The sequence below is a fragment of the Phascolarctos cinereus genome, unplaced genomic scaffold (genome assembly GCF_003287225.1).
Source record: "Phascolarctos cinereus isolate Bilbo 61053 unplaced genomic scaffold, phaCin_HiC Scaffold_4;HRSCAF=312, whole genome shotgun sequence".
Lineage (NCBI taxonomy): Eukaryota > Metazoa > Chordata > Mammalia > Diprotodontia > Phascolarctidae > Phascolarctos > Phascolarctos cinereus.
The window spans coordinates 97,856,712-97,863,708 of record NW_027555847.1 but is presented as its reverse complement, the minus strand read 5'-3'; the positions used below and the strand labels follow the sequence as shown (position 1 = coordinate 97,863,708).

Genomic DNA, 6,997 nt, shown 5'->3' with positions numbered 1-6,997 from the left:
TAATTATGCAGATTAAACATAAACATGTATTCTGGGTACTTATTTTTTTCCTCCACAAAGCTAGTTGTTAAACATTTACCAGCATACCACTCACTACTTATATGTAGCTATTTGTTCTTAAGTTTATATATTTCTCATGAAATTAACATTTCAAAAAGACCTACTCTGGCTTCTCTCATTCTAAACATTGCCTTGCAAATCTAGCCCTTCATCCCCTGTATGTGTTTTTCCTTACTCTTAAGAATAACGACTCCTCTACTCAGTGCAGCAGCAGCCCTTGTGCTTGCACTGATGTCAGCTGTGAACTCCAACTCCTCAGCAACCATGGTGAAGGGACCCACAGTTGGCATTAATCTTGGCACCACTTGCTCCTGTGTGGGAATCTTCCATCATGGGAAAGTGGAGATCATTGCCAATGAGCAAGAAAACAAGGCCACCCCCAAGCTACGTCACCTTCACTGACACAGAACGTTTAATTTGTGAAGCTGCAAATAATCAAGTTGCAATGAACTCCAACCAACCATCTGATTGGTTGCAGATCTGATGATGCAGTTGTACAGTCAGCCATGAAGCAATGGCTTCTCACAGTGGTGAATGATGCAGGCAGGCCTAAGGTCCAAGTGGAAAACAGAGGGGATATAAAAAGTTTCTATCCAGAAGAGGCATCTTCTATGGTCTTGACCAAGATGAAAGAAATTGCTGAAGCTTACCTTGGGAAGACTGTCACACATGCTGTGGTCACAGTACCAGCCTATTTCAATGATTCCCAACATCATGCCATCAAAGATGCTGGAACTATCTCTGGTTCGAGCATGCTCTGAATCACCAATAAGTGCTGCTGCTATTGCTTGTAGCTTGGACAAAAAGGTTGGTGCCAAGAGAAATATGTTGATGTTTGACCTTGGATGTGACACTTTCAATGTCTCCATTCTTACCATTGAAGATGGCATCTTTGAGGTCAAGTCCACAGCTGGAGACATCCACTGAGGTAGGGAGGACTTTGATAACTGTGGCATGGTCAACTGTTTTATTGCTGAGTTCAAGCAAAAGCACAAGAAGGACATCAGTGAGAACAAGAGAGCTGTTTGCTTTCTGTACACTGCTTGTGAACATGCAAAGTGCACCCTCTCTTCCCATACCCAAGCCAGTATTGAGATCAACTCCCTCTATGAAGGTATCAATTTCTATACATTAATCACCCGAGCCCAGTTCAAAGAGCTGAATGTTGATCTCTTCCACGGTACACTAGGCCTTAAGAGATGCCAACTTAGATAAATCACAGATTCATGACATCGTCCTGGTGGGTAGTTCCATTTCTATCCCCCAAATCCAGAAGCTTCTGCAAGACTTCTTCAGTGGCAAGAAGCTCCACAAGAGTATCAACCTGGTTAAGGCTGTTGCCTATGGTGCAGCTGTTCAGGCTGCCATTTTGTCTGGAGATAAATCTGAGAATTTGCATGACTTGCTGCTGTTGGACATCACTCCTCTTTCCCTTGCAATTGAAACTACTGGTGGAGTTGTGACAGTTCTGATCGAATGTAATACCGCCATCCCCACCAAGCAGACATAGATCTTTACCACCTATTCAGACAACCAGCCTGGTGTGTTTATTCAGGTGTATGAAGGTGAAAGAGTAATATGACAAAGGATAACAACCTGCTTGGCAAGTTTGAGCTCACCCCTAGCAATTAGGGGTGTTCCTCAGATTTAAGTAATATCTGACATTGATACAAACAACAGTAACTAAAAAAATTATACCCATGTCCCAGAAGGATTCATACATATATTTTGTCATACAAAAGGAACAATTAATTTGAATAACACATATATTATTTACAAAAATAACTAAATTTCTTTGGTACTTAAACTCATCTTGTTTGACTACTGCATTTTTTTTCTTTGACTTTGGCTTTGATACTCTTGATAATTTCTGTTTTGTGGTTTATTTTAGGAGGAGAGTGGACAATTCTAACTCCATTTTGTCCGCTGACTATAAGAGAGCTTTGTAATTTTCTTTTCTGACTTCTTGAAATATGCCAGAGATGTATTTGGTTTTTTGTGACAATTTTTTGGGTATCTCACTTTTCAAAATTTTATCCCTTCAATTGTTTATCCAGCTTAGTCATTTTTGATAACAGACGCTTCATATTTTTCTTCTATTCTTCAATCTTTTCACTTTGTTCTAATATTTCTTATTGCCTCATGTAGTCATTGAATTGTGTTTTGTGATGTGTGTATATATATGTATGTATGTATATATACACACACATACACATACACATATATACACATATATACACATATACATGTAAGCACATATGTTTATATATGCGTACATATATACATATGTGCATGCATGCATATATGTATATATTATACCTATAAATATATACATGCATACATATATACATGCATATGCACACAGACATATATGTGTATATATATTGCAGTATTTGGTTAAGATTTTCTATCCTTTTTCTTCCAGAATATAATTCATTTCTACTTATATTTTTATGCTTTGTTTCATTTTTCCATCATTTTGTCTAACATCTCTTTTTTCTTCTGAGAATGCTATTATTTTCTCTTCTACCTTTTCTATCATTCAATCTCACAACATTGAAATCATCTTCAATTCTCCCCTTTCTTTCATTCTGTCAAACCCAATAAATTGCAGAGTCTGCTCTAAAAAAGAGACAAATGAAATTAGGGTGTGTGATTCCATGTTTAATTTCTCTCAAGCTGGCTTCACATGAATTGCATGGGAGCTCAGTCCAAAACTGGGCCATCCTAAGAGGGCAGTTCAGAATTGGCTCGATTTGGGATTTTGGAGTACAGGGTTATATATCATTTCAACAGGGGCACATATCAACCTGCCATCATTCCAGACCACTCCCAGCCTTGGCCTATCTAGGCAGAAGTATCTGTCTCCACCAGTGGCTGAGTAGGATAAAATCAATTCAGGTTTGGATAGAGTTTGACCAGGATAAGAAGATTCAATGCTGTCTCATTATCAGTAATGTCCTTCTGAAGAACTTTGAAGCAGAAGGCTGGAGTGGGGTGAAGCTCTGACTCAATTGATTTCTAGTAAAGTCCATTCATTGAAATTCAAAGAGTATTACCTGAGGTTACAAAGACAAAAGTGAAGGAATCCATGGATTTAATAAATTTACATTCTATTGATGGAAAACACAATATGAGGGAAAATGAAATATAAAATGCATATAAAATAATTTTCAGTAGTGCTTATGCCAGCATATACAATCAATTGTCAAGTTGTGCTATTTCTTCTTCCACAATATTTCAATATTATCCATCCTTCTCTCTCTCACACTGTCACCAACCTGTTTAGATCTAATAATTCCCTAGCCTACTTCAATAAACTTATAACTTCCCTGTTTTTCTCCTGATTTAGCCTTTCTCTAAAACATTCTTTACAGAGTTGTCACAGTAACCTTGTCATTGACAGATGTAATGACCATACTCCTCTGCTCAAAAATCTTAAGATTATTCACATTGCTTACCAAATCAAACATGCCAAATCCTGTATTCAAGGACCTACACAACCTTTCTTCAAATTGCTATTTGAATTTACTTACTACTTATCTTCATACATGCTATGTTCTGGCCACAAATTTCTATCAGCTATTCCTTGATCTTATCCTACCTGTCTCCCCTTTTCTATACTTGTGCAGACTACTGCCCACGCCTGCTATGTATCTGTTCAATCTCTCATAAGTACTTATATTATTTCTATGTATAATAAATTTCATATGCACATACTTCAATGATAGCCTATATTCTTTGAATCAATGGAATATGTCTCATTTTATCTTCATGTTCCAAGAACTTTCTCAGAACTGCTTGTATATTAGGTATTGAATAGAGATTTAGTTAAATATTTTGTTTTATACTACAGTCACTATTATTATCTGACATCCAGTAACACTTATAAATGATAATTTACATTATTCAAAATTGGTGACACAATAGTTTGAGTGCTGAATTTGAAGTCACAAAGATCTAAATTCAAACCCTGCCTCAGAAAATACTGAGCAAGTCCTTAAACGTTCCTAGCCTCAGTTTCCTTACCTGTGAAATGAGGATAATAATAATAATAATGATACCAGACAAGGCCTTCAGGTATCTCACAGGAGATAACATTTCCAAAGTGCTTTGCAAATCTTAAAGCACTCAGGAAATGTTAACTGTTATTATTTTAATAGAACATCATTATCATTATTACTAACAACAATGATATTACCAAATACTTTTATTTGTAAATTGCTCCAATAGGGGACATGGAGTAGAGTGGTAGAGATTTTCATTTTAACAGCCAATTTGACCTTGCTGTTTTCAAACTTGGAATGTAAATAAAAGCATTAGTATAGCTGGACTAACTCTACTTCTGTATCTTAATATACTTGAGTCTCTGATTTTTTGTTCCAGTTTCTTTTCAGTTTATCTCCCCTGTACAGATTTTAATCCAGAAGCAGTGATTCATTCCGCTTGGTACTTTTTATGGTCCCAGATGGTTAGTTGAAGTGGAACAACCAACACTTCAAAGGAGCCAACATTCAACCTCTCATTCAATAAAACTGAAATAGGAAGTAGGATTTTTTTTCCTAGAAAAATGTTGATACGTTATTGTCTGACACATTGAGAACTAACTAAAATAGTAAGTAGTTGTCCCCAGAGAAATATATGTGTAGAGGTTATCAGTTCTCAAAATATTTCCTTTCCTGTATGGATATCCTTTAAAACTCCTATGGTTTGGTTTGGGCTTGTTTTGTTTTGTTTTGTTTTGTTTTTCTGGAAAAGCAAGCACACAAAGAAGCAGGCAATATATTGCTGAGAATATTGGACCTTGTGTAAACTAATGTTTTGTCTGATGTTTCAAAGAATGTTGGAGAATCAATGTGGAATTATGCTAACAGATGAGAAAATTCCCTCTTCAAAGGGTTGTGGGAAGGCAGGTAAGTTAATTTATTGCTGATGTACTGGTACATTTGTTCAACTTTTATGGAAAATTATTTGTAATCATGCAAAAAAAAAGATTCTTAATAGTCTATGCCTTTTTTGGATAAGAGTTTCCACTGCTGGCACTATTATCCCAAGGAAGTTATTAATCAAAACAACAAAAAGTGCCATTGGTATAAAAATGTTCATAGAAGCATTATTCATTGATTCCTTAAATGATACAGAAAAGAGACACAGCAAATGAAGAATGGCAGAACAAAATATTGTTCATGGATATAATGGAATATTACTCTGCTGTAAGGAATGACTAGGATGAATTGAAATATGGGAAGACATATGAAGTATTTCCGAGTGAAGAAAGTTACAAAAGAACAATAAATACAACAAAAAATGTAAGCAGGGGTGTGGTAGTAAATGTTAACAACTGAATTTTCAAAAAAAATGTATATATGATCATTCTGCTTCAAGGAGCCATAATGGCAGAGTGAAAAGGTAGTAGCTCTCACTCTTCCCTATCAACCTCTGAAAACCCAGGAAATATCACACCAGAAGAAACCCTGGAACAGCAGGACTGGAGGAAAGACAGGGAGCAGCATTACAGCAGCCCAGTAAAAGGGTCTCCCAGTGCCTCAACAAAAATGGGGGAAGCAGCACTGCAGGGGGCCCCAGGCAGACAAGCACACTGCAGCACTCATCTGAAAGGAGCCAAAGAAAGCAACCTAAAGTCTTCATAAAGCCCCAGCCTTGCTGATTCTAGCCCAGCACCGGGTAAGCTGTCAGAACCCCAGGAAGAGATCCTGAAGCCCAGGTGGTGGAGACAGCAAGCACCAACACCTGGACCTCCAGGTGCCTAGGTGAGGGTGGGGGAAACTGAGGAGGCCGGCTCAGAAAACCACCTAGGCACTCTACCACAAAGCAATCTCCCAGTTCATTACCAGAAACAAGTGAGGCTGCATTACAAGGGGCCCCAGGCAGATAAAAACCTTGCAGCACCCATCTAAAAGTAGCTGAAAAAAAGCTAAGGGAAAGGAAAAGCAGGCAACCTAGAATTGCCTGAAAGTTCCAGCCTTGCTGATTCCAGCCCAACATGAGGTAAGCTGCCAGAAACTTACAGCCTCCAATTGCCAATATAAGAGGCCCCAGCACACAAAGCCAGTGACCAAGACCTAGGATACCAACAAAAGAAGCTTGGGTCAGTGCCCTCTGTTCCCCAGCAGGGGAGCTCAATCTCTTTAAAGGCCAGGGAACAAAGAAACACTATGAGTAAAAAGAAACGTACCATAGATTCATATTACGAGAAGATTGAAGATCAAGACAGAAATTCTGAAGAGGACAGCATTGTCAACAACAAAAGGGAATATGAACTGGTCTGAAGCCCAAAAAGCCTTCTTAGAAGAGCTCAAGAAGGATTTTAATAGTCAAATGAGAGAGGTAGAAGAGTCCTTCAAAAATACAATTGGCCAATTGGAAAAAAAATACACTGAAGAAAACAAGTCCCTAAAAAACACAATTGGCCAATTGAAGAAGGAAGTACAAAAACTAACAGAAGAAAACAATCTGTTAAAAACTAGAATTGGACAAATGGAAACTAATGTCTCTATGAGAGAGCAAGAATCAGTCAAACAGAAACAAAAAAATGAAAAAATAGATGAAAATAAAATACCTCATCGTAAAACAACACCTGGAAAATCATCAGGAGAGACAATTTAAAAATTATTGGACTACCTGAAAATCATGATGAAAAAAAGAGCCTGGACAGTATCTTTCAGGAAATCATAAAGGAAAACTGCCTGAAGTCCTAGAACCAGAAGGGAAAATAACCATAGAAAGAATCCACGATCACCACCTGAAAGAGATCCCAAATTGACAACACCAAGGAATATAATAGCAAAATTCCAAAATTACCAGATGAAAGAGAAGGTGCTGCAAGCAGCCAGAAAGAAACAATTTAAATATCATGGAACCACAGTCAGGATTACACAAGACCTCGCAGCTTCTACATTAAAAGACCAGGGCATGG

The 6,997-nt window shown here is 37.5% G+C and overlaps 1 pseudogene; it reads left to right on the top strand.

The window, feature by feature from the left end:
* The first annotated feature begins 324 nt into the window (after positions 1-324).
* LOC110219130 (heat shock cognate 71 kDa protein pseudogene) lies at positions 325-1,747 on the top strand (annotated as a pseudogene).
* The last annotated feature ends 5,250 nt before the right edge of the window (positions 1,748-6,997 follow it).